This window comes from Convolutriloba macropyga, chromosome 9 (genome assembly GCF_964194025.1).
Source record: "Convolutriloba macropyga chromosome 9, txConMacr16.3, whole genome shotgun sequence".
Lineage (NCBI taxonomy): Eukaryota > Metazoa > Xenacoelomorpha > Acoela > Convolutidae > Convolutriloba > Convolutriloba macropyga.
The window spans coordinates 13,827,958-13,844,223 of record NC_134476.1 but is presented as its reverse complement, the minus strand read 5'-3'; positions in this window follow the sequence as shown (position 1 = coordinate 13,844,223).

Sequence of the window (16,266 nt, the reverse complement as noted above, 5' to 3'; positions counted from 1 at the left end):
ATATATATATATATATATTTGAAATCTCTGGATGCTAACCAAATTTTAACGCAACTTTGAAGGTTTTTCAATGATTTTTTTAATTTCTTGTCTTCGTTTGACTCAATAATATATCGTTTTACTTTTTTAGTTGCCAAAAATTCGAGGCCTCTAGCCATTGTTAAGTACAGTGGATACAAGTTTATATTTGATTCAAGTTTGTTTTCTTTTGTAAAATTAAACAACAATAAGAATAGAATTTCGATGGAATTTTTCTTAGTTTTTTTTAAATTCTCTCATTTTTTTGTCCTTTTTTTCCGAAGAAATATATGTTTGTGGGCTCAGTATGGCTTGGTGTATGCTTTTTTAAAAGATGGCTTGTGTATTTTGTCTTGAAACAACGGGATTTTGTGTATGTGGGCTTGGCTTTACGAAAAATGAACAGAATTTTCGTAACTTTTCTTGTTTTTGTAATTTGACTAAATTTTTTTCTTACTCATTTTACTTTAAGTTGTACTTTTTTCTCTTTTCGTGCGTTTGTTGAGAAGATAATAGCAGTTTCCGAAAACAATTCTGTCAGGGAATATAACCTCGAGTCGTTTCTGGAATTCTTCGGCTATGTTTTTAGGATCTGATCAAACATTTTGTTGACTTTTGAGGTCAAATTGGGGCAATGATTTTGGTCACGCCGAAACAGGAAGTGGACCAAAAAAACTAGCGGTTTTGCATCGTGAAGACTTTCTATTCTAATTTTTTAATTAGGGTGAGAAAAACTGTGTATGAGCAAACTTTTAATTTCTCTCTAATGGTTTTTTTTCTTCACAAACGGCATTTTTGCTTTGATTTTCTGTTTTTGTTGTTTGGATATATTTTTTGCTAAATGGTTTACAGTCATAGTCCATTCTAGGTCTACATTATCGTTTGGTCAATGAAAGTTCATGGATCAAAACTTGTCCTGCTATGTTTTTTAGGATCTCTTCACACATTTTTACTTCAAATCTGAGTACTGATTTTGGTCACGCCAAAACAGTAAATGGGGCGGAAAAACGAGTGTTTTTCCACTGAAATCTTATTGGTGTTTGAACAGCCACTCGGTTTCTGGCTAGTGATTTTTCGCTCACATGCGTCATTTTGACACCAATCTTTACTTGTTTTTCTACTTTTCGGTCTGATTTTTTCCCAAGTAGATCTCCCAATTCACTCATAGTCTGTTCTAGACTTAGATTTTTTTTGGCAATGGAAGTTCTTTGAATTAAATATCAGGCCTTGTCCTGCTATATGATTTTTTAAAGATATTTTATGTTTTCACATATTTTTCAATCAATTTTATCGTTCAAAACGGGATAAACAGGTGAAGCCCAGTGGACATTAAAACTCATTGGAAGCTCAAAAATAGTCTCAGTAGTTTTCAGGTGCCTACACTGTTGAAGCTGCTATAATGGGTTTAATTCAAGCATAAAAGTTCATTTTAAGGAGTTTTCAAGATTTGTTTGATAAAAAGATTTTGACAAAGATCATTTGCATGACAAATCGCTTTGTTTTGAACCTTTTTTGAGCTATGTGTTTTGTTACTGCAAACATTAAAGATGTATATTAATACTAATTGTTTCATTTTGCTTTCAACTTTTTCTAGCCTCCTTTTTTGTTGTAATAATAGGTCGCTGCACAGATTAAGTGACAATGGAATGGTTTTTAACATTTAAATGTTCCGAATATTAGCTCATTTTTAGCTAAGGGCCGTAAAACGTCCTCTAGGTTCTGATACTAGGTTATTGTTTAATTTTTATTGACAATTGAATTGTTTCAACAATTTAAATATCACAATTTTGTTGCAATTTCTTAAAAAAATGGCAAATTTTTTCAATTTTTTTCACAAATATTGCTTAAAGGGTTTTAAAATGTGTTATTGCATAGTTTCTAGGTTTTTGGATTGGTTTTCAACTTTTCAGTATCACGAACTTTTGCAAATTTTTGATGAAACTTGAAATTGTTTTTATTGTCGTCATGAACCCAAATCATCAATCATTGAACCAATGAAACTTTTCAAGGTTCAAAAATAGGACACTGCAAAGCCTCTGAAGACAGTTAATGGTTCTCAAGATACTAATATCGCGAAATTTACCAATAGTTCATTGAAATCTGCAACTGATTTCATTTTTTTGAATTTTTCTGCCATTTCCTGACTTTATCTATCCTAGGGACCTAAGAAAAAATTCCCATGTATTGCAGATAAATTATTGGACAGATTTTAGAGTCCACGATAAGTTTTTAACACATAATTTTTTTATCAAATTAGAAACTTTTGTTTGAATTTTGAAAATCTCATTTTATAAAAAAAATTGTTTGCTATTCTCAGCGAGTCTTTTAATTTTCAGTGGCCAATAAGCCTCTTTTATCTCTTATGCGTGGGTTGATGGAAATATCTAAAAGCATCAAAATCGGCCTTGAGATTAAAAACTTTAGCAATGGTTATTTTTCTCTTTAGTTGAATTGATTGATTTATTTTCTGAACGTTTAAGATGAGATGTTCAGTTTAATTGGTTGATTTACTTTCTGAAGGTTTATAGCCTCGTCTCCGCGATGATCTCAACTGCTTTCCGGTTATGGGTTGCGTTGAGCATACAAAAAAAAGAAATGCGTACTAAATTCATCATACTGTCCCGAAAAAAAACTTGGTCCTGGGAATTGATCTTGCTATGGCTGAAGGAAAATCTGACATACTTGCTGGAGACTACTCATGACCTCCGATAGTATTTCAGAAATTTTTTTTACAGTTTTCCTTATGCATCTCGAATACCTTCGTTCAAAGGAAGCTGTAACAGCAAACAATGTGCTTTAACATCCAAATTCAACATTTCTTTCTTCTTGGTCGTTATATGGCACCTTCTACTAAAAAGTGGCGATATCGAAAAAAAACCAAGACCAATTTTGCCACATGAACTTATGATGAAAGAGTTAAAATTATTTGATTCCAGAATAAACTTTGACTGCTTTCGAAAAGATCGCATCCAAACAACATTTGCAGCAATCACAGTTCTTAAATTGGCAAGAAATGCTATTCAGCCGTAGCGTTCCAAAATTTTAATGAAAATTCAGACTGGAGACTTTTTACGGTGCAGTGAAGGGAGATATGTTGTTATTAGAATTTTAATGAATTATTGAAAGAGAATTAGCTCTACATGCTTCCATTAAAGTCTGTTAAATTAGAAAAGACAAACCAAAATTTTTGCTTCAAGGCAACTGGCTAAGTGAGAAAACAAAAAGACAGTTTTCAAGAATTAGCGATGATGAAACTAAAAACGATTTAATTCGTCAAAAAAAACAACTTCTCTCAAGTTTTATGGAGTTAAAAAGTGAAAAAGCCAGAAGGAGATTCATTCAAGATCTTCGTAATAAAGAAAAGACTCAAACAAGAACTCAATCTTTATTAAACAGTTCTGGTAATAAGATGACAAAGCCTATGAAAATTGCAAGTCTTCTAAATTACGGATTTTCTACTCTAGGGGAGTTCATTGGCTTGCAACAAACAAACAACATTCCTCCTATATCTGCTCCGAGAAAGTGTTTCAAGTTCCGATGTATAACAACGAAGGAAACAAATATGCTCATAGATTCTTTGAATACAAGAAAACCACTCAAAGTAAACCTTCAAAAATTCCAGCTTGGGCAATAAAAGACGCTAAAGCAGCGCTCGCGGAACCACCATGTTATCTCAATATTCAGTTCATTACAGAAGGAAAGATTCCAGAAGGTCTTACAAAAGCTAGTGTAACTCCACTCTTCAAAAAAGGAAATCCCGAAGACCCACTCAATTATATGCCTATTTCTGTCACTTCTGCTTTGTCAAAAATTTTTGAAGTTCACAAATCAGAAGTTTCCTAGAAAGGGAGCAATTACTGTCTATTAGTTATTTTGGTTATAGAAAACAAATTTCAACAATTGATGGTATCCTGAAATCGACAGAACAAAAAAGATTAGAACCCAACATGAAAAAAAAGTTACAGGTGCATTTTCAGGTCTTTCAAAGGCTTTTGATTCTATAAACCCCAAAATACTATTGCGGAGACTTGAAAATATAGGTTTTGACGAACATGCTACCAATTTAATAAAAAATTATTTGATTGAAAGAACGCAAAGAGTTGTCCTGAATGGAATTGAATCAGATTGGATCAAATTGAAAAGAGGAGTTCCACAATGTACTGTTATAGGACCTCTATTATTTAAAATTTACGTCAACGATTTAGCAAAGGTTGTAGAAAAGGATTGCACGGTCGTCCAGTACGCAGACGACACTTTTCTTTTTACATCCGACACTGATGAATTATTGTCAAAAACAAAACTTGAGTATAACATCTCAAAAACTATTGATTTCTGCAAAGTCCCAGTTAGTGGTGAACAAAAAAAACATAATATTTTGTGTTCAGCACCAGGAAGAAGTTAACAAATACTGTTCTGAATGTCGACAATGGAAGAATAGCAGAATCAAATAGTGTGAAGTATCTTGGCGTAATTATTGATAGCAAACTAAAATTTGATGGAGAAGTGAAAAAAAATTCTTCAGAGAATGGCTTGTGGAAGAAAAGTTTTGAATACACTAAGTAAAATTTTAATAGAGAAAACGAAATTTTTATTACTAAATGCAATAGTAATAAATCATCTACTTTATTCCGCTCAAATTCTAATAGGGTGCAAAAGTCATTACTCACAACTTTAGAAAAACAATTGAATTGGGGAACGAAAACCATTTTTAATAGGAGAAAATACGATCGGTCTACAGATCTCAAACTTCGCAACAAAATATTGCCAGTTTCTTTTCTCTTGAGATATCATTGCTCAAAATATTTTTTTCGCTTACTCAGCAACGATCTTCCAGCATATAAAATTGAAGCTCTCTCTACCATGAGAATAAAACAACATGACAGGTCATAAAAAACAAGATTCGGTATAAGAAAGAACAATAACTTTTTAACTGATTCTTTTATTGCACAAGCCGTTCCAATTTATAATAGTCTGCCTTCTAATATTAGACGGAAAACAACATCGAAAGCTTCCTTAAAAAAAAGAACTGAAAGAATATTTTTGAAAAAAAAATTTGAAGGACCCAAAAGTATCTGATATAAAAGATTATATTGAGAGCATTAGATTTTAATTTTACTCTTTAATCTTCATGATGTACATATAAAATTGTGATAACATTTTATGCTCGCATCTTAGGCCATTTTTTTTACTAATGTAACGTCAAATTTTTAGTTAGGTAATTTAATGATTTTATATTTTTACATAATGTTATATTCTTAACTTTACATTGCCTCTTTTACCATTTGCTTTTTATTCTTATGTGTACCTGAGGAAATTAACAATGTTCTTTTTTGAGATTGTGTGTATTTCAGGCTGGCACTGATCAAATGATCTGATGGTCAGTTAGAGTAATTCTAATTCTTTCTTTTATTTCTTTGGAGTGTATTTCACGACATGTCCTCCTATGTTTTTATGCTTTATTTTCTGTTCCTGCATTAATCAATTTTCAATTCAAGTACGCAAAGGAAATAAGAGTTCGAGAAGCAGTCGACAGTGAAGTTTTTGGGGAAAAAGAGAAAAAATTAGATGTTATGCTTTGCAAATCCCTTTAATAATAGGGTTTGGAGCGGTACCCAGTTCACAGCTAAAAAGTTAAAAAGTTTCTAACATCAAAATGCAAATTTTTACAACTTGGATATTTTCATTAAAGTTTCCAGAGCTCAGTGGGTATATTTTTATAGGCTTCAAATGAGCAAATTATAGTGACTACTATAAAGTACTGTATCAAATCAGTTTTGTGCCAGCTCTAAACGTACTGTTTGTGCCAGGCCTGATATTTTTTTGGTAAGCATTCAAATATTTTACAAATTAAAAACAAAAAAGTGTCGCTGACAATAGTTGCCTATCTTAAGATAAGTGAATGAGAGCAGTCAAGGGGAAATAAAAGTAGATTTGACAGTTGCTAACACATGTATTTTGTGTTAAGACAAGTTGTCGTGTACAATTAACTTGAAATATTAGCAGTATTTTTACTTTATAAGGATAATAGAATAAAAAGTTCTAACAGTTATATATCTGCAGGTCAATTTTTCCATGAAAGCTTCCAAAATCATGCATTACGTTATTTGATTTATTTCGTTTTGTCCAGAACCATAAACAACTGTTCGAGATGATTTTACAAAAACTTCCAGTTTCACCAGTGTAAACAATAACGAAACAAATTTGTTCCGAAAGTAAATTTCAAGAAAGATTATAACACAAAATATAACAATTTGGCCTGTAGATAGTAAAGGTTACAGAGGCTCTCACTTTATTGTTTCATCTATATTTCGAAATGGTGGAAAGAAATATATTTGCGAGCCTGATTTTCTTTCTTCAGACAAACTTTCACTTTTTTTTTAAGCATCGTACATAAAAATTAAAAACACCATTTTGTATACGTTCGAATCTAGCTGTCATTTATATTAAAACATATCAAAATTTTGCAGCCAATTTAAAGCTCTCAGCTTAGCGAAAATCAACATAAAATTGTATAACTAAAAGCCGGCCAACGTATTCTTTTCAAAATTCTAGAGTTGTTTTAGCGAACAATTCTTTTTTTTCAAAGAACTGACAATGTTTGTGTTTTTAAAATTGCGGAGACGCAAAAGAAGTGGTTTCAACGATCGAACCTCATATCAACCAAAATCGTTATTGTAAAGTAAAGATGGAAACCTTCTCTTAACTTTTTTTCCTAGTGTTTATATTGCCAGAAGAGATCGTTTGAGCTAATCTCTTCTGGTATAACAAAAACGACAGTTTGACAACTTGAGTACTTTTGGAGAGCCAGATCGTAAAACATAGTATAAATTTTGTTTTTTTTGGAAAAAAAAGGTCATTATTTTTTATTCTTTTTTTTTCTTTTTATTTTTTTTACTTCTCGGTGTTTCGAAGTTGCTCTTCAAACAATTCTTTTTCACTATGTGGACTTTTATAGAAACTGATATTATAAAATTTTTGTATTAAAAAATTTGCATATTTGAAGCGAAGCGTTTCTTGAGACGATAAAACTGTCTTTTCTATTTCAGTTCACATGAAAAGAACTTAAAACTTCTTTTCCTTTATCTTAATTACAGAGTGAGAACGGCAGAATGTAAATTAATTTGACAACCAAGGGTATGCAACATTAAAAAAGGAGAACTTGCATAGACAGCTTTTAACGCTCCTGCACATGTTCGGCACAAATGAAGGCAATTTGAAAAACTGACAAAGAAAACTTAAAAAAGTTAAACAATAGTTGCAACAAAATTGCGGTAATAAAAGTATTCAAAAAACTTACTCTCAAAAAACGTGGCAGCAGCCCTGCAAGCATTTTGTGAAAAAATGGGGCTTATGCTCTTGAAACTCTCAAAATAACAACATTTTTCAAAAACCTTACCAAACTTTCAATATTCTATTGTCATTTTTACGACACTGATACAATTTCTAAAGAAATCTTCAACTTGCTTTCTAGGAAAAAAACCGACAACCGAGATCTAAAGGAATGGCGACAAACCTAACACCAAAATCAGATGCCGAAAGAAAATTGTTGCAATGTACTTTTATTGTTACAAAGTTTGTAATTTTTGTGTTTGTGTGCGTGCCTTGTTTGTGGTTGCATGTATTTGTGCGCATATGCGTGTTTGAGTAACGTGTGCAGTATGTTTGTTTAAGAAAACGAAAAAAACGACAGAAAGAGAGAGAGAGAGAGAGAGAGAGAGAGAGAGAGCGAGCGAGAGAGAGAGAGAGAGAGAGAGAGAGAGAGAGAGAGAGTGAATTAGTTCCCATAAATTGTAGAGAAAGTAGGGAAATAACCTAATATTTGCTAAAAATTGCGGCGTCGAAATATGTCCAAATTTTTTTAAAAAGTTTTTTTAAACCCGTTGAATACATATTTGCTGGATTTTAAAAGACTTTTTGTCACATCATGCTCGCGAAATATCAAAAATAAAAAAAAATACGAAAAATTTCACAGTTTTCAGGGTCAATTTTACAACTATCATCACAATTGCCTCAATAACTTCACGTCAAGTTTTCAAGAAAAAAATTTGACTGAAGCTAACGATAACAATTCGATCCAAGGTTAGATGCGAAACGAAATTAAGAAAGTTTTAAGTTCTCTGCAATTGTCGCTGTTCACGCTAGTGTGGTTGTGGTTGTGTGTGCTTGAGAGTTTGTCTGTGCGCGCACTTCTGTGTTTGTTCGTATAGTTGTGCTTGTCTGCATTGTATGTGGTGTGTGTATGGGAGAGATAGCACGAGAGAAAGAGAAAGTGCAAAATAGTCTGAGGGAGTGAGGTCCGTTAAATTTTAGACACAAAAAGAGGCAGAGTGAAAAAATTTTTAGAGTACACGAAAAATCAGAAAAAAATACTTAAATTTTGCTATAAACAATTTCAAAAACAAGATAAAAATCTCGTTGATTTGTTATATCCGAGACTTTAATTAATTATGTGACCCATTGTGCTCATGAAATACCAAAAAAGTCATTTTTTTTAAAGAAAAGAATTCAAAAAATTAGTTTTTTATATTTAGTTCCAAATTGCAATCAGCAATACAAGTAAACAATTACACAATTGCCTCATAAAGTCCACGTTTTTGAATTTAGAGAAAAAAAACTCAAAGAACACCTATATGAACAGTGGCGAATCGTAGAAAAAAATTTTGGGATTGGAATATACATTTGTGTGTTGATGCTTGCGTGTGTAGTTTGTGTGTTTTGTGTATGTAAATTTTGGTTTTTTTCTTTGTCTTTAATTTGTACTACCAGTTTAATTCTAGATGGAGGCGGAGTTGTCTGCCGAAAAACACGGCAAATATTTGATTCAAACAGTGCAAGTAGTTTTTTCCAATGCATATAGGTTGCTTTTGGATGCTTTCAGTGGTTTCTCTAATCAGATTTAAAGTTTTTTGCAACCTTGAGACGTATGTTTGAATATTTTGTGCTACGGACAAATTCGCAAGAGCCATCTTGTTAATTTATCTTTTGAAAGTCATTTATGTCTTCTGTTTAAATTAGTGTGATCTGGAACGATCTTGCAATGGATTTCGTTTTCATACAAGAGATTGAAATATGATAGTTAAGTGAGTAGCAGCAACATGCCTCACAAGAACATAGTGGACCTTAGCCATCACAAAGTAAAAAATTCTTCAAGAGTCATAAAATTGTGATTTCTCAAAACCAATTACGACAGTGCATTGGGTCTTCTTATGGAAATAATTTTAGAAAAACTGCAAACAAAAAATAACTCGGTTAATAAGATTTTAATTTTCTGTACAACAGACAAAAAATTGCTCTCACAAAAAATGTTTAGAAAATCAAAAGTACACCAAGAGTTGTAATTTGTGTGAACCACTGTACACATAAACTTCTTAGCGACAACATATATGCAAGACAAGATAAAGCAAGTGTTCAATTATACCAAACTTTTTTTCAAAAAGAATGAAATTCTAATAACAATTAGAACAAAATCTTAACGAGGAGTGAAATGAGAAATCCTTAAACGAATTGAAGCAATTTCAAAAAATCGAAAAGCAGCCCGACTCAAATACAGTTTTTATTAGATTTTATCTGAAGAGAATTGACCTTTTAGTTTTTCAACTCGTTATAGGGCTTGAGTCAATGGCTCTATTTATTCAAAGGGCTTGATTTGAAAAATTTAAGCAAATCATTTACATGATACCAATTTTTTGTAAAAGAATTGTTCCCTTGATAGATTTACTCTACTTCTCACCTGTTGGACTCATTGTTTGCATTAACTGTTTGGCACTTGAAGTGTTCAAGACAGTGAATACTTGCTGGCAAAACTTGCGTCAGCTTGTAGAAAATAATGTCTGATGACTTTTGATAAAATAATTAATAATTTTAATTTGAAAAACTTGATGACAGACAATAGTAAAAAAAAATTTTTAAAACGTTACAAGAAAATTTTAGAAACCTAGTGATCTTAATAAAACTTTAATTAAACGTTTTTTGTAAATGATTTTCATAGTTAGATCAAGCCAAACTTTTTGACCAAAAACTGATTTTAACGCCCCAAACATCGCACTTTACTAGGTCTAATTCTGAAGATTTCCGACCGTTGAAAACCGATCATATCGACGGGACTGAAGATTTTTTATTATTTTTCGACTATGGTCTACCCCGTGTTTTTGGAATCCATTTGAAAATTATTTGTTGTTATAGCGCAATTTATCACCCGAGTTGAGAAACTTTGGTAAAGTTTCAATAAAAAAACCGTTGATTTGAGCTAACTTCACTATAATTTGAGAACGAAAAACTTCAATAGCAATGCGCTAAAAAAATGCCCTGAAATGGCAGAAATTTTCAAAAAGTTCACCACCTGCATACTAGCTATTCTTGCGTTCAATGAGTTCTAATCCAATGAGCTGAAAAGCGGTGAAATTCGCTGAAATTATGTCATAAGTGTGCTGAAAATCAGAGCAATTCATAGATAAAATCAGAGCTTTTGTGCGCTTTTCTTACGAAACATTAACTAAAAAGGTAATATCAAATTGAATGGGAGAAAATTCAGGAATTAGTTGGGAACTTCAGGAATTAGTTGGGAACTTCAGGAATTAGAGCTGTGCGCATTTCTTACAAAGTTTCAGCCCATATCAGTGTTTTAGTATGAAAGAATTTTGAGTCAGTGATCTTCTTGAAAATATGCATTGATGAACGTTAACCGTGGGAGAAGGGTCGATAGAATAGATGATACCTTTTTTCTCTAATCGAAACCCGGGTCGAGAAAAAATTGCAAAAACATGTAAGATACGGGGTGAAAAGTTAGTTTTTTTCAACGCAAATTTCTTCCATAATTTTGCGGTGAAATGCGGTGAATGCGGTGAAATCTTGTAAGTTCACCTCCAGGCTGAGCGGTGATCTTACGAAAATTCACCACAATTCACCTCTAAAACATGTTCTTCTACCTCCCTTACAAGGATTCGAAAATCTCACCGCCTGTATGTCTTCCACTTGTTCTTCCACTGTGCCATCTCTCACGGAATGCTAGTATTTTTTGTTTTGAATATAAAACAAATTCATTCTACTTTCTGCAAAACATGCGCGGTGAATTTTTGTAAGATTTGCTATTTTTATCGGGGAAATTACATATTTTAGAGGTGAAATGTGGTGAATTTTTGTAAGTTCATGGCTTACTCTAGTTGTGAAATTACATATATTCACCGCTTGGAGAAAAGTGTCGAATAGATGTAAGATTAAGGGGTAGTTTTAGTGGAAAGGTAAATCTAACAATTCATCCCATACTCCCCATTAATTTAACCGCATTCTTTGCTGATCTCAAACTATTTTAACAATTTTTTCTAAGTGGTGAAATTATGTAGGTTCACCAGTAAGTTGAGGGGTGAATTTATGTAGTTTCACCCAATTCGCCGCTTATTTTACACAGTTTGGACACTTTTTTCGAAGTGCCAAATTTTTATAATTTCACCGCTAAATTCAGCGGTGAAATTGTGTAATTTCAGCGCTACCAGGCGATAAAGTGTTTTTTTCACCGAATTCACAGCCTGATTTATGTAATTTCACCACCTTCACCGCCTATCTTACAAAAATTTCCGCATTCACCGCTTATCTTACATAATTTTGCTTTGAATGGCGGTGACACCTCGACTCGGGAAGCAGAATTATCAACCATTTCCCACTTTGGAAACTGGCAAATTTTAGTAATAGATGGAAGTGCTAGTTGCTATGCAAGACAATTAAATTGAAGTACAAGTTACTGGGTTGGGCTAACGCACTGCGCGTGGAGGGGCGCGTTTGGTACATAAATATTCGGTCAATATTTGATCAATATTCGGTGGAATATTCAGCCCGCGTCCCTGTTTTTGCTGTTCTTAGAGTATGATTTTTCCATGTTTAGTAACAGAGTGAAACTCAAAAATCAGGTCCGAATTGCAACTGCTTAGTTATTTCATCCAGACAACAAATATTGTTTAATGTTAAACAATTCGCAAAATATTTGGAACAATTCTTCGACACAATAAAACATAGTTTTTTTGTCTTTAAATTATTTTTTAATTCGTTTCTATCAATATCATCTTTAATCTTCAATTTCATCGTCGTCGTCGTCGTCGGATTCTGTTCTGATTGTTGTCGAATCCAATGCCAGTGCCGACGTGGTCGGGGTAGTTGATGTTACAGTCGGAATTACTGTAAAAGTGCTCGTTATCGTTGGGAACAAGTCTGTGCTTGCGGAAACACAGTTAGCAAAGTTGACAACGTTTCTGTTGATTTCAGAGTCACTATTCCAAATGTCGATGAAGTCGTCCCTTCGGTAGAGGCCACATTCGAGGTTCCAAATGTCAAAATTGGCGCAGTTTCAGAAGACAGTAAAGCCTTTGTTTCAAACCGCTGTCTTGTTGTCATCGCGCCTGGCGTCATTTCCGCAGCCTGGGTTCTCCCGGTCGTCGGGGTCTCAACTGTTGCCGCGTCAGTGGGATTGAACAAGGTTGCAGATGTTGATATTGCTTGGCCTCCTACATTTGCAGAGGTTAATTTGTTCCACGATTTTGGCGTTGAAGAATCCGTGAGCGTCATAGTTGAATCTGTAGAAGTTTCTGGGACTGATGGTGATCCAGCAGCACTGGACGACCTTTCGACTTCGTCAAAAGGCCTGTCTTGATTTGACCCACACTTGATTTGCTGACCGGTAAACGAAGCCGAAATCGCAACTTCATTTCCATCTTCGAAACATCGAATACCGCGACGCGATTCTCCGTCATAAGTTGAGTTCAGTAGGGTTGTGAATTTTCCAGTTGTATGACTGTGAAAATGGCAAACTTTGTTCAAATACGTGAAACTTTGGCATGTCTCATGTTTCATACACTGAAGTCCGCATGTAATGCGAGTTATGTCAAATATTTGCTCTGTTATGTTAGAATGAGTGTTTAGGACGAACTGTATACGTCAGATTTTGACGAATATAGAGCAAGTCTCGAAATCGCAGCAAAAACGTTCAGACACATTTGCAAAATAAGAACTAGGTAGGTCTTGTGAGAAACCATCATTTTTTTCAAGATGGCCTGAAACGTATGATGCAGAACCAAAAATTTAGCATTAACTTTTGTTATGAATAAGCTGTAGTTATAAAGAATTCTAACATAAATAAATTTTTTGACGTGTAAATCAGTTGACATTTATCTTCTGGTTGTTCAGAAAATCCTATTTGCAAAACAAACAATTGAAATAATAATCTTGTTTTTCAAAAATACTGTCAATTATTGTTTTTAATCAAACTTTTTTGCTTAATGTAATATTAAAAGAGGCGCATATAAATTTCAATTCAAAGGCAAAACACAATATCCATGACAACAAAATGTTCACTCTCAAGAAACCAATAATGAATGGAATAAAATTGGGAAAATTCGGTCTTTGATAAACAAGATTAATGCAAACAAAAACATTCAAGTCAGTAAGGATTTTTTTTGAGGAATTGAGAGGTACAGTTTAATAAAAAGTTTGATAATCAAAATTTTGCGTGGATTTTCTTTCATATTGTCGAAATCTCTCTCGGTCAAAATTATCTCTCCGACTCAACAGTTCTCAATTCGAAAAGCTCTTTTTTAGTTTCTAGGCAACCGTACTTGAGTCCCAGAGCATTTCAGCGCTGAACCAGTAAATTTCAATATTAAAAACGAATTTCAGTTCTGAAACAATGCATCTCCAGAGTAAATTAAGCTTCTTTATGTACAGTTTTCTTCTTTATGAATATATTGAGGTCAAAGAGTTCGCCCAGGCTAAACTTAACCTGTACAGACTGAAAATTACTCATAACACAAAATTAGTTATGGGCATAGAATAATGTCGTACTTATTTAGATTATAACTGGTAATTACTATAGAAGCATGCACACTATACATAAGCTAGTTTGTAGGCAATTACTATAAAGCGCATATAGTTTAGTGGTTACGACTCTCTACGCAAATTAAATGTTACAAGTAACCACGCTGGTGTTCGAATTGCATATAAAGCAAACCTTGTTGGAGGGACTTAAGCAGAACATATTATTTTTCATGCAGTAAATATTACTCAAAAAACGAGACTTGCCTGTGTAATTGGGGACATGAACATAACACTAGCCAATCTAGAAAGCAGAATGTCTTTTCACTGATTCAGCTCTGATTTGCTCTGCCACGAACCTCCGGGGTCCTTGAACACCCAAACAGTTTAGGTCAAACATTTTTGAGCTCTTTTTACGCATTTTGATCTGAAAATTTTATTCTAGGTGTTAGAATAGTGATTTTTTGTTAATCATAAACAGTAATCTTAATTTCCCGGAACAGAAGTTTTAGCATGCGATGAAAGCGATCCGAGTTCTCAAATATTTATACAAAACCCAAACTTCTTTTAAAGTATAATTATTGTGACTGGGCGTGAGGTCACGAAGGACTTCTTGTCCGGTTCGGGATGTGAAGCCAGATGTTGAATACTGATCTGACCGGTAAAAATAGCGTAAAACACGAAACGCGTAAACTTTCAAAGGACCAGCTCATGGAAGTCAACTTCTGGCAAAGTTTATAGGGTCTTCTGGAATTTTAATTTGTTGCACTTTTGGATTTTTGGCATTTTAGATTAAGCACATCCCTGTTTAAAGCAAATTTGTTAAAATACAAAATCGAAAGTGTGAAATGCCTAACTAATAACAGTTTTTAACAAAATTTGCTTATATGCAAATGATCTGCATGAAAAGAAATTCGAAACTCGCCAGACTAGTTTTTGAGCAGATGAAAAAACCCCAAAATAGATAAATATTTTTGATGCTAAGATAGGAGGATTTGTGGTTGGGGTACTTCGATTCACAAATATTTACTACCCACCAAAATTCAGAACCTTTTTAGGTAAAGTTCTAAGTCAACTTGAATTTTAAGATCCTGACTCCCTAGGCCTTTGTCTTAGCTTAATAAGTGCCAAACGAATAAATTGAAAAAAAAAGCACCGTACCGATTTAATTGACTGTTTATTCACGACTCAACTGAAAAGATTACAGTAAAGCTGAATCCATCTGAGAACAGATTTGAGAAGACAAGCGAACGTAATTCCCCAATATGTTTGGATCCATTCCAAAGATATTTTTTTAATTTCAATATATTCTGTGACTTCTGACAACGCTTGTTTTGCAGATCTAACATTGTTTCTTATTTTGGCAGCAAATGTGTCATTTTTTTATTATATTGATTTTTTTCAGTTTATGTTAGCCCGGTATGTACATAGTAAACATATTATACAGGACCGCCACCAAGAAAGCCCCCCAATTAATTTCCATGTAAAACCTAATAAAAAAAATTTAGCATGCAATACAGCAAAACGAAAAAAAAAAGAAACAAGAGACAGTAAACTTAGTATATTGAATAATGACTAAGCATCTAAAATATTTAAACACTTAAACTAAAAAAAAGAATGACCACAAACATAATCTTTCTTTGAAATTTTTTTTCCAAAATCAACCAATCTTGGGGTTTAGGCGCAACAGCTCACTCCATGGAATAGCTGTTAATGACTTTCAAGATTCTTTCAAGTTAACCATTCGTCCTAAAAGGCTCTTGAAAGTTAATCATTAAACTCGTAGGGTTCTAACAAAACCAACGTTTGACTTACATGATTACAGAAAATATATTACTACCAGATAACTGGATAGCATATTACAATGCTGAAATTGGACTGCCTGTATTAAAGCAAAAAAACAATAAAGATATGAGCAAAGTTGCCATATATCGTTGTAAACATATGTTCCAAAAATTAGAACCTCGAAAAGTGTGGATTGAAAATAAAAGAAGGGTCACAAAAATATTTTTGAGAAAATGCTCACATATGAAATTGCGACTTCTACAAAAGTCAAAATGGGTATAAAATATTAGAATTATTTTTCAAAAAGCAGTCGTGAATAAGCTAATTTACGGTTAATTAAATGAAGTGCAAGAGGACCCTTTGAGTTGATAAAAATGAGAAGTAAACTTTTTATCAACCTAGGTTGTATTGTAATATGCTATCCAATTTCAGCAACTAACTCTCACGCTCTTTCTGCGGAAAATAACTAAGTTTCAAATTGAATTGAGAGTCGAGCTCAACTAGAACGAATTTGCAAGAAACTTACAAGTTAGCCATCCGACGGGCAAGTTCTCACAAGTTTACCATTCAAATTGAAAGTTCTTACAAGTTAACCATTCAGTCTCGACCTGATACGTACATACCAAGCTAGCTTAGACTGAAATTTCTCAATATACTAGAAAATTGACT